The sequence below is a fragment of the Euprymna scolopes genome, chromosome 30 (genome assembly GCF_053919585.1).
Source record: "Euprymna scolopes isolate OS-2025 chromosome 30, ASM5391958v1, whole genome shotgun sequence".
Classification (NCBI taxonomy): domain Eukaryota; kingdom Metazoa; phylum Mollusca; class Cephalopoda; order Sepiida; family Sepiolidae; genus Euprymna; species Euprymna scolopes.
In genome coordinates, this window is record NC_136511.1 from 77,774,443 (window position 1) to 77,798,118 (window position 23,676).

General features: G+C 34.7%; 1 protein-coding gene and 1 pseudogene across 3 annotated transcripts in view; one reads left to right on the plus strand and one right to left on the minus strand.

Moving 5' to 3' along the window:
- The window catches only part of LOC145254851 (G-protein-signaling modulator 2-like), a 635,388-nt gene that overhangs the window by 319,858 nt on the left and 291,854 nt on the right, over positions 1-23,676 (minus strand). The gene's annotated exons all lie outside the window — the stretch shown is intronic.
- LOC145255086 (5S ribosomal RNA) lies at positions 18,224-18,340 on the plus strand (annotated as a pseudogene).

Below are 23,676 nucleotides of genomic sequence, written 5' to 3' on the forward strand. Positions count from 1 at the left end.
AATAATTAAATCCTTCTTAGATAAGAGAAAAATTCAGGTTGTCCTAGACGGTCGTACATCTAAACAGTGTGATATAAATGCGGGAGTGCCTCCGGGGTCTATCCTTGGACCTCTATTGTTCCTAATATTTATTAATGACCTCCCCGACAAAACTGCCTCTGAGATGGGTATATATGCTGATGACACCACGTATGACAGGAAAACAAATGAACACATAACTAAAGAAATGGCAAAAACACTAGAGGATGACCTCCAATCTGTAGTGGAATGGGGACAAAAATGGATGGTCACATTCAATGCTGCCAAGACTAAACTGGTTTCCTTCAATAATTACAAGAAACCTTCTCTGCCACCAATAGCAATGGCCAGTGACTCCCTGTCAGAGTACATCTTTCAAACTGCTTGGCCTAATGTTCACAGGAAACCTGAGTTGGAACAATTATATTAAAAACATTGCTAGGGCCGCTGTGAAGAAGGTAGGCTCTCTCTACCGTGCTAGAAAACTACTGACACCTGAAAGTATCCTTTACCTCTATAAGGCCACTATTCGCCCATGTATGGAGCATTGCTGTCACATTTGGGTTGGTGCATCTGCTGCTAGTCTCTCGCTCCTAGACAAGGTTCAAAAGAGTCGCCAATCTGAGGCCCTGAACTGCCATCTAAGCTTCAGCCTCTGTCCCATCGATGAAACGTTGCATCCCTCTGCCTGTTCTACAAGTATTTTAATGGTGAATGCTCTGACGAACTGCAGACACTTGTGCCCCCATGACGTAGACAACCTCGACAAACCCGACAGGCAGCTAAATCCCACCCCCACACAGAGATTCCTAGATGTAGAAGATCTTTTTACTCCAGTAGTTTCTTTCCCAGAACCGCTAGACTCTGGAATTCCATTCCAGCTCCCTGCTTCCCCAACTGTACTGACATGCAGAAGTTCAAGTGTAACATGAACCGACATCTTGCTGCCCAAATCCCAACATAGTGCCCCAGTAGCTGCTGCCCCTGATAGTAGCCCCCTAGACCAAAGTGGCAATGTGCCTTGTTTGGGGTGAAAATATAATAAAACAAAAATATATATATATATATATCTCAAGCATTTATATCATATTGTTTAGATGTACGAACATCGAGGACAACCTGAATTCTTCTCTTACTTAAGAACAGGAGTTGGAACAGATACATTGAGATTATTGCCAGGCCACTGTAAGGAAGGTGGGCTCCCTCTACCATGCTAGAAAGTTACTTACGCCTGAAAGTATCCTGTACTTCTACAAAGTCATCATTCACCCATGTATGAAGTATTGTTGTCACATTTGGACTGCTCCATCTATCACTCCTAGACAGGGTTCAGAAGAGAGTCGCCAACCTGAACCATCATCAGAGCTTTGACCTCTGTCTCACTAACGAAATGTTGCAGCCCTCTGCCTGTTCTACAAGTATTTTAATGGTGGATGCTCCGACGAACTACAAGACCTTGCATCCCTTCGACGTAAATACCCTCGACAAACCCAACAAGCAGCAAAATTCCACCCCTACACAGTATAGATCACTAGATGTAAGAAAGCCTTCTACTCTAATAGTTTCTTCCTCAGAACTGTTAGACTTTGGAACTCCCTTCCGGGTTCCTGCTTTCCCAACTGTACTGACATGCAGAAGTTCAGATGTAATGTGAACAGACATCTTGCGACTCAACTCCCTACATAGTATCCCTGCAACATATGTCCCCGATAGTAGTTCCCTACATCAAGAATGCTTAAGGATGGGCATTGTCTGAGAAAACTAGCGTTTATGTAATGTTCACAACTTCCATTGTTAAAACAATGGATTGTCTAATGTCTGTGTGGAATTGTGCATTAATTAGTTATTAATTCCTTTCATTTTTGTAGCAATTGTTCGGTGGCCCAGAGATAAAGACTTAGCAAGTGGAGTCAAAGGTGGCTTTGTGGCTTGGTTCGAATCTCCTGAGCAGAAGGAATGTTCACATCCTATACTGATGATTCCATAAGCATGAAGCACTAATGTCTGTAGGTATAAAAGAATAATTATTTAATTATATATACGAGAAAGATTTTCTTTTGGATTTATTAAAAAGTTATAAATGAATATTTTTTTTTCAAATATCTACAGGTTCTTAACTGTCATCATAGCTTCAGCCACTGTCCCATTGACAAAATATTGCATCCCCCTGCCTATTTTACACATATTTTAATAGTAGATGCTCTGATGAGCTACAAGCCCTTGTACCCCCGCGACGTAAATACCCCCCCCCTACAAACCTAGCAAGCAGCAAAATCCTACTCCCACACAGTAGAAATCACCAGATGCCAGAAAGACGTCTACTCTAATAGTTTCTTCCACCAGAACAAGACTTTGGAATTCCCTTCCGGATGACTGTTTCCCCAATTGCACTGACATGCAGAAGTTTAAGTGTAATGTATAACAGTCATCTTGTTGCTAAACTCCCTACAAAGTGTCCCTGCAATTATGTCCCAGACAACATTATTTTAAATTAATGTTCGAGTAGTAAACTTTATGAAGTGATAGTAAGCTGGCAAAGTCATATATATATATATATTTATATATATAAATATATATATATATATATATATAAGCTCCAACTATCGTTTGGGCTTGAGGTAGTTACTTGTCTAGCCGCACTGATTGGAGCTGTGAAACAGCAAAACAGTACTGTATGTGGATGCCTATAATGTTCCCACTCTTGGGTTGAGCATATTGGGAAGTGATATACAAATTACCATTAACGTATTAAGCAATGCTCTTTGTGTAAACAAATTGAGCTTAGGTATTTGGATAATGTCAAAACATTGTTAATTCACTGCCTGAATAGCAGCAGCTGAATAGCGCAATGGTTAGAAACTACGACTGTTGTTTGGGTGGTCAAGTTTCGATCCTGGCTTGAGGTAATTGCTTGTCTAGCTGCACTGATGAGCTGTGAAACAGCGAAACAGTACTGTATGTGGATGACTATAGAGAGAGAGAGAGTCTTGAATTTCACTATTGTTCTAATGGGTATTGTCACATGCTATAGAATCTGTTCCAAGTTCAAATTCTATCAGAAATGTTTTCACCTATACACTAATATTCTTAGGAAAGATAAGATTTGGTGGTTTTATTTTATGGCATATTAACCCTTTTTATGTTATCTAATATGGAATCCAGTAATTTTAGCAAAAAATTTTATGGTTTAAGTTATTTGCATCTTTCAAATATTTAATAATAGTGTTTGGTTGTTTTGTTTTTTTGGGTTAATTTAATGCCGAATCCAGTAATTTTGGAAGAAGTTTATTATGCTTCAATTTCTTTATATCTACAAATATTTATTTATGCTTGTTTTGTAAAGAACCATTGTTTTTGACTTTGCACAACGTTACTGAGGTTTGCAAAGGAAAAGGAGAAAAAAAGCAACAATATCTGGTACATTTTATATTAGGAAGCCAGTATCTTCAGACAGCCTGATCGGGTAGCATTAGAACCCAAATTCTCATACAACTATGCATAAATTAATCATTTACAGGAGCTATCGGACTAGTGTATTGTGAGATTAAATATAAAAAAAAAATAGTTGATCTACCATAAATCAAACAAAACCTAAATATTAAGAAATCTAGGCAAAAAAAAGGAAAAAAAAAAAAAAAAGAGATCCTATTTGAGCCTTGACCTCTAAAAGGTCATGTATATTTAAATCAGTGAGGTCAAATGATAACAAGTGTTGTCTACATTACCTTTCAACTGAAAGAACACAATAACAAAATCCAAAAAATATATACAAAGACTACATCTTGGAATCTTTCTTGGACGTAAATATTTAGACGAATTCAAAGCTTTATTTTTCAAGATAGCCAATCGTGACGTATGCAAACATCCCGATGGCATTTGAGAAATGTCAACATATAAATTCCTTTAGATATATAACATTTGAAGTGTTGATAAAAAAGATGATTAGAATGTTACTCAGCGAAGTGTATAACTCACTAAAAGTAAAAATTACTTTGATTCTGACAAGCCAATTTTTATTTGTTATTAGTGTACCATGTTATTGGCACTATAATAAAATAGTTTGTTGAAGTTTAAAATATAATACAGCTCCACCTGGATAACTGGCAAATGGAAACATCTGTTCAATTCTGACGGATAAAAAAGACTGAATAAATCTTATTTTAATTGACAAATATATATATATATATATTCATTATTTTTAAAAACAGTAATCTACGGACACGCGTGTTTCGGAGCCCTACTCCTCTTCAGCGTAGCTTGACTGTTGGTAGGATTCGAACCTTGGACCTTATGTATTTCAGTCCAGCGCCCTAATTCACTGCGCTAAATAATAAATAAATAAATAAATAAATAAATAAATAATACGTCCAAATAAAATTGGGCAACTTTCTAAGAAAAACACCGGTTCTCCGAGGCGGAGACATAAACATTACTATCATTTAAAAAATCAAAACAAAAACTACTTAAACATATGAACGATAAAAACGAAGCAGTAAATTGTCTATGGCAACATAGCGCAGTGGATTAGGGTGCTGGACTGAAATACATAAGGTCCAAAGTTCGAATCCTACCAACAGTCAAGCTACGCTGAAGAGGAGTAGGGCTCCGAAACACGCGTGTCCGTAGATTACTGTTTTTATAAATAATAAATGAATAAATAGTACGTCCAAATAAAATTGGGCGACTTTCTAAGAAAAACACCGGTTCTCCGATGCAGAGACATAAACATTACTATTGTTTAAAAAATCAAAACAAAAACTATATATATATATATATATATATATATATATATATATATATAAAGAGCTGTCTCCCTTGTTGTAATGGTAATTTCAGCACACATGCATGAACTCTCAGCTATAAATAGCAGCAGGTACTGCTGTTAAGGGAAGTCAGTATTCCAACAGACGGTCATAACAGTTAGATCAAACAGCCTTGCTGGTAACCCAATCATTTGTATATGTTTTGTACTACTGTTTTTGTTGATATACAGAATGGTGCAGAAGTGTGGACCCATAGGCAATTTATTATATAACAATTTACAATTTTACATATAACAATTGATTTACTTATTATAAATAGTTACATTTTAATAAGTATTAAAGCTCTTTCCATCTTCTTTCAAACACTTTCTTACTCTGTAAATTGTTTTATAATAAATTGCCTATGAATCCAGATTTTTGCACCACTCAGTATTTACTTAATTTCTCTCTTGTATCTTTGTTACTAGACCCTAATAAAGGAGGTGGTGTTCGATCAGCACTTCTGGAGAGCCATGATTTAATTTACTGTTTTGTTTTTAAATCCCTTAAACAGTGTTTCATGGTACTTATTAGAATTTTGATTTTTCTGTTTTCTAAGAAGTAGAAAAAAAGAGGACTAACTGATTTTAATCTGAAGAGAGTTATTTCCCTTACAACTAAAATGTTATTTCTTTTTCTGTTTAATTTTTTTTAATGTGCAATCTAAAAATTCAATACTAAAATGATTTGACTGAATCCCAGTTGAGCTAGTTAATTTTAATTTAGAAAACTTTTATCTCATTTATTAAAGAATTCAAATGTAGCATTCAGAAAGATTAATTTCTATGGTTGAAAAAGCAATGTTTCCAAGACGTCGGTTTCGATATAATTACTTTAAAGTTAGAGCCTGGCAATGTATAGGACGGTGCATTTCCTTAGTACAACTATAGAATATAGTATAAATTAATATAATTATAAAACTGAACCGTCTGGGTGTCCTGGCTTGCTTGAATCTTTTCTCCAACGATCGGGCGATTCCATCTTTTAAAAAAACGGATGACAGCTCAATATATATACGTGTATGGGCGTGGCTTAGAGGCTAAGGGATGAGAGTGGAAGGTTGTATGTTTTGGTTTCGATTCTAGCTGATGGCACCCAAGTCTAATATATATATATTAGTTTTAATCTCACTACTATAGGTTCAATATAATAATCGATAGAGAATTGTCTCTATAATAAATACGTAATCTGCAGAAATCAAAATATATTTAAGCGAATCTTACGACTGGACAATGCCAGGTTGTCTGCTAGTTATTAAAAATATAAATTTACAGCAGTTCAAATAAAATAGACTTAATCCCCCAAATTTTTGTCTTTTCAAGCCCAGCCATCTGCTAGATTAGCACCTAAAAAATATCTTGTACAGTATACCAGTTCTCTAAATATCTATGTCCAGTGTCTTCTAATACTGAAATTTTATTTTATTGACATTTCATAGATAATTCCTACGTAGATAGTGAGGTCTGTTTCTTTTTGTTGCAAAGCACAAAAATTAGATTTAACAATGCTTTCGTTTTTGTTTTTTAATTTTTATTCCCCAGTTTATCATCATTATTATATTCAGTTTAACGTCTGTTTGACATGCTGACTTTTACAAATTGATTTTCAGATTAACTTATCTCTGACAAGGTCTTTATCCTTCTTTCTCTCACTATTTCATATTTTCCTTAGCTCCCCCCTTCCAACTAAATTATATCTAACCATTTTTAGCCATTCAATGTGACCAAATTAACCAAGTCTTTAAGTAATATTGGATCTTCCACTCCAAATTAGCGTCACTTATCCCCTTGTCTGATGACCAGGCACATAATATGCAAATATATAATTTTGTAAAACCTTTCCCACAACACAAAAAGCCTGTGTGTAGAACATTAAGTTCATGCATTAGTAGGTTAAATAGCATTTGTTTTCAGATGTGAAAACTTACAAAAATTACATTTTATTTTTAGGGATAATTTTTTTTTTTATGCATGAAACAATGAAAAAATAAGAAAAATTATCCCTTGGGGAGAAATAAATAAGTTGTTTTTAAACAATAGAATATGAAAAACAACTAATGAAATGAAACTTGAAACCGTAAAGTTTAGGGTCTTTCTGAAAGAAAGTTTCAATTTCTCATGAGAAATTCTTTTTAATTGATAAGCTCCTTGCTCATTATATATATATATATATATATATATATATATATATATATATTTATAAGTAATAGTGTTTGTGTGTACAACTCCTACAGCCCACCCCAATGGACTGATCATGACCAAACCTGGCATGATGATAGTTCTCCCACCTAGGAATAGTGCACACCATTTTTTCAAAGTTATGGTCAAGGTCATAGCCTATGTATATAGACTCTCCTACAGCCCACACCACTGGACTGATCATGACTAAACCTAGCATCATGATGGTCTCCTACTTAGGGATGGTGCATACTATTTGTCAAGGTCAAGGTTGGGTACTCAAGCTTACAGCAAAGTCTGGCATAAAGTGCAGGTATCTTTGCTCATATATTATACACACACACGAAAAATGTGAAATGTTCAATCACAACCCCCCCCCCAAAAAAAAACCTTGTCTTTCTCTTGGCTATCTCTCTCTTCAACTATAGGTTAAATAGTATTAATGCTTGTGGTGATATTGTTTAAAATAGGCTATTCCAATCTGTTTTATTACCTTTGACTGTTAATAAAAAGAGAAGAGAAAGAAAAAAATATAGTGTGCATCATCCCACAGGAGGCATATCTAGCCCTTTTTTTTTTTCCATACATGACAGGCAATATTCAAGTTTTGAACCAGACTCCATAGGCCAAGTTACTGCTTTCAGGTACTGCTCTACTTCTTCATTTGAAGGCATGTTTCACCCCTTTTTAAAGATTTCCGGTGTATACAGTTTGAAGGAGAAAAAAATAACCACATAAATGTTGAACCTTGATGTAGATAGTCTGTTCACCAAAATCTCAACAAGTGAGGCATTAACACTGGTTCAAAACAACGTAGCTAAAGACCTATCAATTAAAAACGTATCCGTCCATCACTGACCTGATGCAATAAAAAAAATCTTTAAAATGGATACAGCTATATATATATCCAATATCCGGAACATTTTTTGTTCTTTTGTTTAAAGGAGGGGGTGTTTGATCAACGCTGTTGGTGAGTTATGATTTAGTATACAGTTTTTGTTTTTTTTTACATCCTTTGAACAGTGTTTCATGGTAAACAACTGATGATCCCTGAAAATTTAGAACTACTGTGAATTCGAGAAAGCAAGCAGATTAAGTGATTGCGGGAGATCAAAATGACTTATTGACAAAACTTTTCAATGAAGGACTAAAAAAATTTTTTTTTAAAGTTTTTATTATTTTTTTTATAGCTTTCAAAGTTAAAAAACTTCCAAGACACACACACACATATATATATATATATATATATATATATATATATATATATATATATAAAGCTGAATATGTGTATGTCTGGTCACGAATAGGCTCCTATATGGTTGACTATTTTAAAAAACTGATCACATATAATGATAGAAGATGTATTGAGACACAGGAATGGGTATGTTTGATCTGGCAGAACGGTGATAATTAAAATTGTGGGGTCTGCGTTCGCACCTGATCTACAAAGTATGGAAATAAAAAAGTTAAAAATTAAAAAAAAAATCGTTAACAAGTGTTTTTGATATAGATGTACATAATAATACTTTGATAAGTATGTTTTAACTTAAATAGGGATGGTATAATAAAATTGTGGGGTCTGCGTTCGCGCCTGGCCTCCATAGAATGGAAATAGGCACAAACTTTAATAAAGACTTTTCATATCTCTCTGTGTAAGTATACTTTGATAATTATGTTTCAGTTTGAAGAAATATGGTATAATAAAATTATGGGGTGTTCGTTCGCACCTGACCTCCATAGAATGGAAATATGTCACAAAGTTTAACAAGGTTTTATAATATAGATCCACAGAATATTGTGATGTGTTTCATTGTGAACAGGTATGGTATAATAAATTATGGGGGGGGGGGTTATCTATTTTATTTTTACTTTCATCATATTTTGCGTTGGTTTTGATACCCCCGAATTCAACCCAAATTTACAACCCTTCCTTTTCATAACTTATACTTTCATAAATCAAAGTCCATTTTCTGTAGGCTGTTTTTGAACCCAGCCAACGATGGGTACTTTTGCTAATATATATATATATATATATATATATATATATATATATATATATAAGGTGTCATTGTATATCAAGGCTCAAAGGCCACTAGAAGATAAAAGTTAAATTAGAGGAAGGTGGATGGTGAGATAACACTAATGGTTAGTAATGATGGTAGAAGTGTGGCAGAATTTTATCATTTAAGAAGACAGCTCGACAAGAATTTGTTTCTGTTGAAGTTGAAAATGATTATGTTGTAGTCAGCTAGCAGTATGTGTTCCACAGGCGGGCAAAGAGGAAAAAAAAATTTTGCTCATAGAAGTTTCATTTAGTTTTAAATAGAGAAAGGAAAACTTAATGGCTGTAGCTAGACAGGGATTTTGTTGTGAATATTTTACGTGGAAAAGGGGAGCATAGACTGAATCTCAGTCGAGCACCTGCCATGAAAATAACGAGAGTAGAGAAAGACTAGCAACATCTCTTATTTGGAATCTTCAGATTACTGTTCTTATCTTGAGTGTCATTTTCACATTTCGATCAATGTAACCTCCAACCTTCTCCAGGTGTACCTTGACCTAGAACTGTTCACAAGGACCTGTAACACAATGGTTGGAGTACTTGGAAAAAGTCAATATTCTCCTGAAGGTTAATGGTTTAATTCTTAGTGTAAGCGACCGAAAAATACAATTTCTAATTACTTAGGACCTCTAACCAGTCATGGCTTATGGAACGAGAGCATTCTCCAATTCTATGAAGTAAATAAAAGGTTCCATCCAAATTCCAGAGTTTTACAGAAACATTTCAGAGATCGACAAGATTACATCGACTGAAATGTTGTGAAAATGACACTCAAGATGAGAACAGTAGTCTGAAAAGTCCAAATGATATAAATACTCAATCCACATCTCAAAAACTCAGAAATATAACATCTCTGTGAAAAATAGGTAGTAGAGAGGAGAAAAGAGCATCTGCCACTAGATTTCGAAGACATCTTGTATTATCAATGCAGAAAAGGGCGCTTTGATGGCAATAGGTTTGTCAATGTTACTGATAATCTAACCAATAAAGTTATCTTGTCAGGATTTTAAAGGCATGTCCAAATAGCATATAAGTTGACAAAACAAACTTTGTTTTGGACTAGCCAATTTTTATTTGTTATTGATGTACTGTGTTATTGACAATATAATAATGTACATAGCTACAATTCATTTTAAAAATTAGTCTTGCCCACACGACTGCTTATAGGACACAAGTTCAAAATAATCACCTAAAAATAAAAATCAGCAAAGGGAGAAACCCCATTTTACATCAAAGAATAAAATCGGAGTTGTCAACCTTGTCTAAAAATATGCAAATAAATAACTTCATTGCATCCCGGGCAACACCAGATAGGTACAGCTTGTAAATATATAAATAGAATGTTTCAAATACATGCTTTCATATTAGTGAAGCCAACCATGTAGCTCAGTTGATAAATTTCATACTCTGAATTCACCAGGAAAATGTACAGGTACTTTTAAATCATGCAAACTCAATAAAACCGAAGTTCACAGCAGAGAAAGGAAAAAAGGAGAACTATTAACTCTAGAATATAATATCAAACGGCTTGCCGGTTCTACTATAGATGTTCTCAGTTGACATTGTTTTGAAAACGAATCACTTAAAATAGAAAATATCTTTTAAGAAAATTATTTCCCCAGTTCATAAATGTGTCAACTCATTAAAAAAACAAAAAAAAAAACAAAAAAAAAAACAAAAACAAAATAAAAAAACAACTACAGGTGGAACGATAACATTGTAGCACTAGAAAAGACAACATGATCCATTTCTGTTTGAGGATTTCTTTTTATTTATTTCTTTTTTTTTTTTTGTTGCAAACCATCTACTAGTTGGTCAGTTATGTACAAATCCCAAGAGCGAAAGGAGCCTTCTATCATGTCTAAAAGTAACACAATCTTCAAGGAGTGAGATCAGAGATGCGACACTGTACAACTCATGCTCTCTAGCAATTCAAGTTATGACAATAGACCCATTACCAGCACCTTCAAAATACATTGCTGGATTGCTATGAATAACAGGGACATGCCCAGGGTGATGAAAACAAACCACCTCACAACTTTCAAGTCAACTTGAAAGTCAACACCAAAGCGTACCTGGATGTGCTGAAGAGTGTGGTGATCCTCTGGTGCAATTTGGTGACCGCTGGCAGACCCTGGGCATTCTCCCAGTTCTAGACTTGTATTGAGGGGGTGATTGGGGCTGAAGGCGGCTACATTGAATAGATGTCAGCTCTACTACATACATACATACATACACACACCCTAATATCCTTTTATTATTATTATTGTTAAATAAAGTTTAAAATAATATATCTTTAACAAAGCAAACTTATCAAGATACAAAAAGCTCAACACAGTTAAGAGCAATTAAATATATTCAGTATGTAAACATAAATCTATTACATTTTTTCTTTAATATCTTTTTAATATATGCGTCTTTCATTTCTAATCTAAATGTTATTAAGCCAACTTTTATTTATATTTTATATTGTGCATAATGCTAGCCCTTCTCTTCATTCAAGCATTTAGCTTTGAAATGCCATGGCTTAAAGAGAATCTTTAAAATCTTTTTTTTATCTTATTTCCTTATTGATCTGATAAAATAAAGTTATATGCAACTTTTATTCCTTATCTCTTATTTTAATATATTTATATATAAAGTGTTGGGATGCATTGAAAAGAAATCAATAAAGTGCTTGATCGCAAATGTGAGAGCTAAAATGCAAATTATTTATATAAAAACAATGTTACATATTTCAGAGACACACCATGGTTTCATTGCAGTGGATCTGCCTTTTCAAATACTTCAAAATTCCAAACAAATCATCAGCAACTCACGAAATGAAAAATTTAAGAATGGCGTTGAAAACAATCACTGGTAAGAAACCAGGGAAACACGTTGGAGTGTTCCCTCTGAAAGTACCTTTTCAGTGAAGGCGGACTACATATCTATATGGGTTTTAATACTAGCTAAGTATCATTACATTAATAGAATTGTTGAAAATGGATGTTGATTGGATTCCTATTTTGAGGAAATATTTAAATTTAGGGGCAGTAGTGTATGGTATAATCGTCTGGTTACTGAGTGGACCAAATATTAAGTGGAGTGCATTCCCACTAAAGGGGTATAAGTTTTAAAAATTGTAAAGGGGGAAGCAAGCAAGTCTAAATCTATGGCCATAATTGTAGTTTTTTACCCAATTGAGGGCTGGGATCTGTAAAAAGGGGGTATCTTTGGTGAGAGAGACTTCTGAGGTTAATATAGATTTGTTATCAACTTGATATGTCTGTAGTCTATATAAGTTCAGGTGGGTTATTTATATTAACTGACTTTGATTGTCCCCTTAATAGACTTATAAGCATTATTAGTTAAAGACCGGCATATATTGATTTTTTTTGGTTTTTGTTTATCTGGTGGATTAGTGTTTAATCGATAATTCGCTGAAAAAGTTTCAAGACGAAAAAGAAAATTTTTTTTAAAAAAATTTAAAAAATAAATACAAGAGGTATGTGCATTGTACACATTCACCATTCAATAAATACATTAATATATCTATTAGTGATGCAATACAACATTTTTTCCAATACTGATACAACTCCGACTCTTCTTAAATTTCTATATTTAGTTTCAATTTCTTTTGGACTACCGTAAAATAAAAGGTAATATTTATAACTACACTTATGTTGGGATAGAGATATAAAAATTTTAGTTTTACTGGTAGTCTAAAATCAATATTTATCATTTTAAACTAAGTTAACAAAAACAAAAAATAAAAGAAATCGTTTAGGGCATTGGAAAACTTTCAGGCTCCAGATTACGATTCATCGTCTTAACGCTAATATCTATGCATGAATAAGTACTTATCTGTAAAAAATGAAAAAAGAAAAATTACTAACCAGAACAACCCTAGAGATTAGTAGCATTTGGGAACCTATAATCATAAAAAAAAAAAAAAAAAAAAACTGTAGAAAAAAAAAAAACTGTAGAAAAAAAAAAAAAAAAGATATTGTACACCTTTAAAATTTTGGTGATGGAAAGGAGATAATCCCCTGTCGATCTTTATTAGAGTTGCCTCTCCTTTGGCATCAAATTTTTTCACAAATACGAAACAATAACCATAAAATAGATATTAACTAAAAAAATACGAAAATATCTACAGAGCCAGTAACTTTTCTCTTTTCTTTTCCAAACAACAACCAACATGCCTAAAGATGGTCAAAGGCTAATCCGACCGAAACATTGCACAAATAACACAAGATGAGAACAATAGTCCGTTCAATACAAGTAATATATACTTATCTTTAGTTTGTAACTAGGGATCAAGTCCATGTGCAGGCTGAGAAAAGTCAATCTGGTCCACACATGAACAAAGGTTGACCTTGCATGACCTATGGTATCTAAGACAAGCAAGTAACAAATGATATCATCCATCTTTATAGAAGTATAAGCGTATCACGAGTTACTTAAAATTTTATGTGAGGTACTTTTAAGTGATTTTCGTTTGTTGTTGTTTTTTTTTTTTTTAACTGTATCACACTTTATTTCAGGTGTATAAAATAAGCCACCAAAAAGACGCCCAACAGTTACAAAAAAGACTAAAAATGTTTTAAGCCTTGCAAAAGGCTTAGCATTAAGAGCTAGGTCAGGAATAAGAGCTTGTGTGGGAAATCCTAAACAAAATGAGACAGGCTAAAAGAATAAGAAAATATATAACCCAGCATGATATTAGAAAAATATTTCAGACAAGCGAGAAAAGACGTTGCGTGAACGTATGTTTGTGCACATTCACTGCACAGGCTGTGATCATCTGCTCACTGTCTTCATCCAGATTTGGTGCACAATTCAAACACCAGTTGCAGTATCAATCATTTGATCTTGGCACTGCTGTAACAAGTGTGGGAATTCTAGGTGATCTCAAAGCCTTTATATTTGAAAGTAATTTTCTAACTAAAATGAAAGTTTATAGATATCATATAGTATTATAGTTCCTTTGTGCTCTTCAACCAACAAAGAATTTCTCATAGGAACCACTAATTTAAAAAAGAAATAAGGCAAAGAGGAGCCTCATAAAATGAATTCAGTTAATAATGTAGGCAATTAAAGCCGACTATAAAGATTAAATAGGTAAAAAAAAAAAGTACCTACATTCACATAAAACGTCGAATGTTTATTAACATGCAAGTTTTTTTTTTTTTTTTTTTTTTAGTGTAAATGTTCAATTACAAAGAAAAATTGAATTTTGACTGGTTGTGTTATCGAAGAAAAAAAAAAAGAAAAAAAGAAAACAGTTTTGCTCATATAAGTAATTCTATCATCTCTTTCACGGTCGCACAAACAATATATTTTTCAATAGTGTACACTTCGATAGGTTGCAATAAAATAACATGGACGCTGGATAAATTAGTTCCGGAACACACACGCGCACACACACACACACCACCACTTCCACCATATTTCTGATTCCAAGTGACTGCAATATTGCGTTGCCAAATTGTTCTTAGAGAACAAGACCATCTTTGGGAATTTGGCTTTATTTCAGGGCATAGTATCTGTTCTAGCTTCAGTCAGTGGAGAAGGAGAAATCCTTTCAAACTGTGAAAAGAGGGGTAATTTTAATTTTCTTTTAATATTTTCATCTCCATCCCAAATTTCTTTTACTTTTTAAATTTTACAAGGGAATAAGAACTATGTTTTACCCCCCCCCTCCCCAACTCCATCTCTCTCTCTGCAAAGAAAACACACACGTATCTCTCTCCAAAAATCGGACGGGTGTTACTTGATCAGGCTGTCCGAAGATACTGGCTTCCTGATCTAAAATGCACCAAACATTGACATTACTGTTTTTTTCCTTTCCATTTGCAAAAATCAATCATGTTCTGCAAAGTAAAAAACAAACACAATTTACCTCTACAAAACCAAAAAAAACAAACATGAATAAATACTTAAAGATATAAACTTTAAGCATAAACTTTTTTCCATAATTACTAAATTCAGCATTAAATAACCCAACCAAGGTTGATATGCTATATCAAACAACTAAACCATTTGAAAATAAAGTTCTTGAAGCATAAAGACATTTTCCCAAAATTACTGAATTCGGCATTAAATAACCCGAAAAGGGTTGATGTGCTGCAAAACAATCAAACCAAGAACCGGGTACCACTATTTGAGAGCAACGACGACTGGTTATCCTATCTGGTTTTGGCAGTTGTTAAGTCATTCAGTCATGATGCAATGATTATTGTTGTTATTATTATTATTAGTAGTAATAGTATTATGTTAGTATCGTCATTATTATCATTATTATTATTATTATTATTGTACGGCACAATCAAGTTGACACACCAGTTCTTGCCAGATCATCCAAGTTAAGCAACGTTGAGCCTGGTCAGTACCAGGTGGGTGACCATTTAGGAAGGCTAGGTGCTGTATGTACCTTCTGGGAATGTTGGGTGTGGGGCCAGCACCTTCACCCCAAAAAAGAACTCCTCACTACAAAAGCATCTACAAAGTTGTAGATGACCTATGCCCCTCCAGGGGCTCAAGGCTATGGATGGATTATTATCATCATCATCATGGAGAGTGCGAATTGTGTGTATCTGCATAGGAGATCATTTAAAAGTGGGTGGGTGCGGTTTTTTTTTTTTTTTAAGGTTCTTTTTTAAAGTTTTTTTTGTTTCAACTCAAACAAAAAAACAGATCTATTAAATGATCGTCATTCCATTCAATGTGTGTAGAAAACAAATAATGTCGAAATAACGAATCATTGTGTTTATCTTACGACTAGGTGTATCAGAATTTTTGTAGGAATTTTTGGCACCTCTAACACGAAACTGCAAATAAAATATAAAAAACTCGTAATTTCTCTTTTAAAGGTGGGTTGTTTATTTTCTTTATGGATTATACTTCCAAAATAAACTATTAAAGTTGTATAAAAAGTAATAGAAATATTTAAAAAAAAAAAATAGTAATGAAATTAATTGAATGTTACGAGTTCAGTATTTTTCAATTTTTAAACTTTAAAAATCTATCAAACTTTTTCTATTGGTTCTATTTTTACGATATTTTCAGGGTCAACGTGAAATTTTATGCTCTTTCCTATAAATTGAATATAATATTTTAGACAAACGTTTTTTTTTTAATTCACGCCCCCCCCCATTTTAAAATGTCTATTAAAAAGTAAATAATTTATATACCAAAGTTTTATATATCACAAATTGAAGATAAAAGATCAATAAATAAAATATTCAAACTTAAAACAACAAAAAAGTAGTGTTTTTTTTTAGAAATTTACCTGTAAAGTCCGAAGTTTAAAACCTTTTTTTTTTTAAAAAAAAACACGTTTTTTTTTTTTTGTTTTTGTTTTTTTTTAATGAAACATTGGTCCTTGCTCCTTTAATTGAAAAAAAAAAAAAAAATTAGGGCTTGAATTACATTTTTCGAGGGGTTATAAGCTTTGAAAGATAGCGGGTGGAATTATTCAATAGTTTTCACGAATTTTCTGACACTGCTATCTTACGACTGCTTGATTTAAACAATTATTTTATTTATTTATTATTACTCGGATATTTACTGAAATTAAAGATGTAATAGCGTAACATAAAACAAATTTTTTAAAAATAATCATATTTAAAAAAAAAAATAAATACAAAATTAAATCCACCGAATGCATTTCGGTTTGGTCATTCTGCAGTTTATGGACCGTGCTATCTTTTAGATATGATTTTCAAGTTAAAAAGCAATTTTTACGGTACATTTTTTTTTTTTTTTTTTTTTTAACTTATAAGATGAAAGTACAGAACATTTAAAGTCGCCATCTCTAAGAATGGGTTTTTAAATAATAACGTTATCATTTCAGCACGGTCTGTAAACTGCAGAAGTACCTTCCGTTTATTTGTAAGCAAATCAGTCATTTCAATCTTTTCTGGAAAGTTGGAGGAAAATATAAAAAACATGAAAAAAAATCGCATTACTTCGTGATCTTTCGAAATTTTAAATGGAATTTGGAAACATTTAAACTTTCGAATATAAATTATTTAAACTGGGTTTAAAATTTGTAGAAAATCTTTATGCATTGAAAGCTATTTACATCTAATAAGTATATAAATAGACTAAAAACATTATCTTGTTAATTATTAATTTTAGAATAATTTGGTTCCATTAATAATTTAACCCTCGAACAATACCGTAACATTTAATTTTGAAAAGCTATATATAGTGTTGGGACGATTAATCAGAATCGGGAATCAGAACTTTTTGGAGTATCGAAATAATTTGCCTATTTTCCAATGCCAAAAACGATTCCTTTAATCATCTTTTTTTTCATGTGATATTGGTTAAAGAAAAAAATCTTCCACTGCTGGTAGTAAAAATAAAAAATATTTATTGATTTTAAACTTCGAGTAAAACTAAAATCTATATCACTCGCTCTCAAGTGTATATTTTACGTTTGAGAAAATATATGCACATTCAAGACATGTTTTTACGGTAATTGGAACAAAATAACTAGTTTATAGTTAAATATTTAGAGATTTATAAAAAAAAAAAAAAAAAATCGCAATCGTGAGAAAAATATTAGAATCGTCCCATCACTAATATATATAACAATGAAAATTGATGACAATAGAAATGAAATAAATTACATTTATTAATCCATCAAATATGAAAACAAGATATTAGAATGAATAATCCTTAACCCATTGATTTTCAAAGATAGGCTCTTCTCTAAAGATAAACCAGTAAAATGTATTACTGATAAGCATAAATTTGAAAAAAAAATTATATATAAACTATTTCTAAAAAATCGAAACAAATGAAGCACAACATAAATAAAACAGACATTTATTTTCCGTGTTTAATTTGGTTTGAACATTTTGTCTTTCGCTGATGGGCTCTAAGAAAAGTAAAAATTCCAAATTAATGCGTAGTGCAATGTTCCGTCCAACTGCATTGTTGAACACTGTCGTCACAACCTACTAAGTAGGTCCGCTTGTAAAGACGTAAATGGACATTAATTCTCTTCTTTTTCTGTTGAGTTGGCTGCATCGACAGAGAGGTTCAGACTTGAAAGTTAAAACGTTACTTAAGGCACTGTGTGCGTGCATGTGTGTATAAGTTCATTCTCTATGAACTTCAAAACGACTAGAAATTTCACACAAGTGCACTTTGTGTATAAGTATCGAAGATACGGCATAATCATGTTGACACACTGGTTCTCGTCAGATCACCGAAGTTAAGCAACATTGAGCCTGGTTAGTACCAGATGGGTGACCATTTGGGAATTCTAGACGCCGTGTGTGCTTTCTGCTTATCTCGGCATTGTTTCCAGTCGTTCTGAACCTCCACTTGCCACTGGTATTCAACAATGTCAACTCAGGAGAGGTGTGGTTGGAGATTGCGCAACTCTTGCCACAAAAATTTCACACGCAGGCACCCTTACAGTGGGTATCCATAGTCTGTCAAGACTGAAGGAAGCCATAATAAGTATCGAAAAAAAATCAGAAGTGAGTTCTCTACAAAGCAATGTACACTACAATGTATTGTGAACAAAGTCACTGCAGTGCACTGTGGTGGGTCCCTGACTAGAGTAGGCAATCAATCGATCTGATTGAAGAAAAAAAAAAAAAAAAAAATGTCGATTTCACAATTTTGATGACAATAAAAGTATTGGAAGTGTGGAACATACGTTGGTCCTCATTCAATCCTGGGCAATGTCGGGTTTCCCTGCAATTCTAGAGTATATATTCCACATTCATTCCTGAGCAAGTGTGTGTGTCTGTCTATATATATATATCATTGGGCCAATAGTGTAATTATCATTAGTTGTGGAAATTTTGTATAATTTGATTATTTTAGGAGACGGTTCAACAAGAACTTGTTTATGTTGGACTTGAAGACGACCTCAGTGTAGTCAGCTGGAAAGCAAGCCAACGGAACAGAGTTCCACAAGAGGGCAGTTCTAGGGAAGAAGCTTTGTTCATGGAATCCACGTTTAGGTTTAGACACAAATAGAGAGTGGGGGAAATTTTTGATAGTGGTTTTAGCTAGACGAGAGTTTTTTTTTATGATTTAATCAATCTTATAATATCACCTGCCAATTAGTATTAGTCAGGTGGGGGATCATCATGATTTCAATTGAAGTTATAAATTCGAGGAAATAATTTGGAGAATTTTTTTATTGTTAAAAATATCAGGAAATAAACATTTTCTTTCTGTTAACGTGACTAACGGTGTCTGCAGGAAACATGTAAATAAATCGCTTTCCAAAATGGTTTCACTCAATGTTCAATTCTAATGTTACTTAATTCGGTGAATGTTAATTCACAAGAAACATGTTATTATTTCCCTTTTAATTATTACGTTGGGTATTCAACATTTATATACTAATCCTCACGACGATGAAACACGGAAAATTCTGTGTAGCTTGTCATTTTTTTTCAAAAATTACTAACTAGCTCTACTTAAGTAATGAATGAGCATTGTCGAAGTAAATACTGGAAATATACAGAAACATCAAATATACAGAAACAACACATGATAAAAATATTTATGGCAATTATATTACTAAGTTCTACTCACAGCTGAAAATCTATATACAATAACATGTGTATATGAAATACTATATACATAATCATGGATTACAATAGAAAAATGCAAGCAAAAAAGTAATATGGTTAAGCTTAAACATGGAAAAGTAAAGGACTAGTTAAAACTGGTAAAGAAAAGGACAAGATATTCTAGTAAAAAATATAAGTTTATAACTTAAAATATTGCACCATTAAGAATTGATTCTATAATGTTAATCTTTCACGAAAAACACCCGTCTAGCTGAATCCACTGTGAAAAATTTCCCCCACTCTATATCTGTGCCTAAATCAAAATGTGGATTCCATGAACAAAGCTTCTTTCTTAGAACTGCACGCCTGTGGAACTCTGTTCCGTCTGCCTGCTTCCCTCCGGACTACAACTTGGATGTCTTCAAGTCCAATGTAAACAAATTCCTAATGAACCGCCCCCTTAATTAAACACTTCATCAAATCTCTACACTAACGTAATGTACTTGCAATAACCCTTATCCCTGAGTGGCTTCCGGGCCTTGATAAGTGGTGATCACTGTAAAAAAAAAAAAAAAAAAAAAAAAAAAAAAAAAAAATTAAAAAAAAATTCTTGAATCGTGAATTAGTTGCAACATTAGTCACTGAAGCGACATGGTTGCTATGGAAACCAGTCGTAAAAAACGTTGATCATTTCCTTACGAATTTTTATGATTTTGAACACCAGTAAATTCATCATAACTTGTTTTACTGAACGAAAATTGAAATTTCTTTTCACAATATAGCTGAGAAGGTGATCTATAAATTGTAATGGTTTGAAATTTGGTCGAAAAATGAGTGAGTGGTGAAGCTTTAAAGCAGTTCTAAATGACTAAAACTGCCACTTAACCATATATTCAAACATGGTAGTGTTTGAATTTCATGACACCCTGTACTGATGATTCCCGAAAGGATGAAACAGTGTAAGTATTTAATAATTATTATAGTAAATAATTATATATATATAATTATTATTACATATATAAATAAATAATATAAATAAATACTAATAAGTGAATTGTAAAGAATAGATGCAACCTTAAAGTTGAACAAAAATACCCCCCACCCCCACCCCGAAAAAATAAATTACGACAGAGAGCTCTCTAGCCCAGATCAGAAGATAGGTTTTCTGTTCGGTTCTCAAGAAACCATCCCCCCAGGCGTTACCTATCCCGAAAGGAGGGGGAAGTCACCTGGAAATGACAAAGAGTTCCATCAAGCAATTTTTATATGTAAAATGTTATTTATCTATTGCAAGATAATATATTGTAGCTGTATCTATTCAACGTAATGAAGTCGTTTTACTTTTTAAGTTTTATTTGTTTACACATTTTAAACTAAAGGATAAACAACTAGGTGCTTGTTGCAACAGACGCAACAGATCGAATTTTCCAAATATGTCATTTTTAAGCAAAAACAATATTGTCATGACAAAAAATCTTCACCGTCTACTTTAAAACATGTAAGAAAAATACAATTTTCCCAAATTTTCCACAAAAATTAGTTTAAAAAATGTTTTACTCGATGAATTTTCGCAATTTTGGGATTTTACTTAAAATGAAATATTTATAAAAATCCATCTGTTACCTTTATCTCGACAAGCACCGAGAACTACGATTTCAGTCTTGGATTTAAAGGTATCCTTCTTACTATTACTGGTGATATTCCCTTTTTTTGTTATTATAGACTATTCTAATCTTGTTTTTACTGATTTTTATTTGAGAGAGAGAGCATGTAAAACAGAGAGAGAGAGAGAGAGAGAGAGAGCATGTAAAACAGAGAGAGAGAGAGAGAGAGAGCATGTAAAACAGAGAGAGAGAGAGGAGAGAGAGAGCATGTAAAACAGAGAGAGAGAGAGAGAGCATTAAAACAGAGAGAGAGAGAGAGAGAGAGCATGTAAAACAGAGAGAGAGAGAGAGAGAGAGAGAGAGAGAGCATGTAAAACAGAGAGAGAGAGAGAGAGAGCATGTAAAACAGGGAGAGAGAGAGCATGTAAAACAGGGAGAGAGAGAGCATGTAAAACAGGGAGAGAGAGAGCATGTAAAACAGGGAGAGAGAGAGAGAGAGAGCCCGTGAGAGAGAGAGAGAGAGAGAGAGCGAGAGAGAAGAGAGAGAGAGAGAGAGCCCGTGAGAGAGAGAGAGAGAGAGAGAGCCCGTGAGAGAGAGAGAGAGAGCCCGTGAGAGAGAAAGAGAGAGCACGTGAGAGAGAGAGAGAGCCATGAGAGAGAGAGAGAGAGAGAGAGAGAGCCCGTGAGAGAGAGAGAAAGAGAGAGCCCGTGAGAGAGAGAGAAAGAGAGAGCCCGTGAGAGAGAGAGAAAGAGAGAGCCCGTGAGAGAGAGAGAAAGAGAGAGCCCGTGAGAGAGAGAGAGAGCCCGTGAGAGAGAGAGAGAGCCCGTGAGAGAGAGAGAGAGAGCCCGTGAGAGAGAGCCCGTGAGAGAGAGCCCGTGAGAGAGAGAGAGCCCGTGAAGAGGAGAGAGAGAGCCCGTGAAAGGGAGAGAGAGAGCCCGTGAAAGGGAGAGAGAGAGCCCGTGAAAGGGAGAGAGAGAGCCCGTGAAAGGAAGGAGAGAGAGAGCCCGTGAAAGAGAGAGAGAGCCCGTGAAGGAGAGAGAGAGCCCGTGAAAGGGAGAGAGAGAGCCCGTGAAAGGGAGAGAGAGAGCCCGTGAAGGGAGAGAGACGGAAGGAGAGAGCCCGTGAAAGGGAGAGAGAGAGCCCGTGAAAGGGAGAGAGAGAGCCGTGAAAGGGAGAGAGAGAGCACGTGAAAGGGAGAGAGAGAGCACGTGAAAGGGAGAGAGAGAGCACGTGAAAGGGAGAGAGAGAGCACGTGAAATGGAGAGAGAGAGCACGTGAAAGGGAGAGAGAGAGAGAGAGCATGTGAAAGGGAGAGAGAGAGAGAGAGCATGTGAAAGGGAGAGAGAGAGAGAGAGCATGTGAAAGGGAGAGAGAGAGAGAGCATGTGAAAGGGAGAGAGAGAGAGAGCATGTGAAAGGGAGAGAGAGAGAGAGAGCATGTGAAAGGGAGAGAGAGAGAGAGAGCATGTGAAAGGGGAGAGAGAGAGAGAGAGCATGTGAAAGGGGGAGAGAGAGAGAGAGAGCATGTGAAAGGGAGAGAGAGAGAGAGAGCATGTGAAAGGGAGAGAGAGAGAGAGCATGTGAAAGGGAGAGAGAGAGAGAGCATGTGAAAGGGAGAGAGAGAGAGAGCATGTGAAGGGAGAGAGAGAGGAGCATGTGAAAGGGAGAGAGAGAGAGAGCATGTGAAAGGGAGAGAGAGAGAGAGCATGTGAAAGGGAGAGAGAGAGAGAGCATGTGAAAGGGAGAGAGAGAGAGAGCATGTGAAAGGGAGAGAGAGAGAGAGCATGTGAAAGGGAGAGAGAGAGAGAGCATGTGAAAGGGAGAGAGAGAGAGAGCATGTGAAAGGGAGAGAGAGAGAGAGCATGTGAAAGGGAGAGAGAGAGAGAGCATGTGAAAGGGAGTGAGAGAGAGAGCATGTGAAAGGGAGAGAGAGAGAGAGAGCATGTGAAAGGGAGAGAGAGAGAGAGCATGTGAAAGGGAGAGAGAGAGAGAGCATGTGAAAGGGAGAGAGAGAGAGAGAGCATGTAAAGGGAGAGAGAGAGAGCATGTGAAAGGGAGAGAGAGAGAGAGCATGTGAAAGGGAGAGAGAGAGAGAGCATGTGAAAGGGAGAGAGAGAGAGAGCATGTGAAAGGGAGAGAGAGAGAGAGCATGTGAAAGGAGAGAGAGAGAGAGCATGTGAAAGGGAGAGAGAGAGAGAGCATGTGAAAGGGAGAGAGAGAGAGAGCATGTGAAAGGGAGAGAGAGAGAGAGCATGTGAAAGGGAGAGAGAGAGAGAGCATGTGAAAGGGAGAGAGAGAGAGAGCATGTGAAAGGGAGAGAGAGAGAGCATGTGAAAGGGAGAGAGAGAGAGAGCATGTGAAAGGGGAGAGAGAGAGAGCATGTGAAAGGGAGAGAGAGAGAGAGAGCATGTGAAAGGGAGAGAGAGAGAGAGAGCATGTGAAAGGGAGAGAGAGAGAGAGCATGTGAAAGGGAGA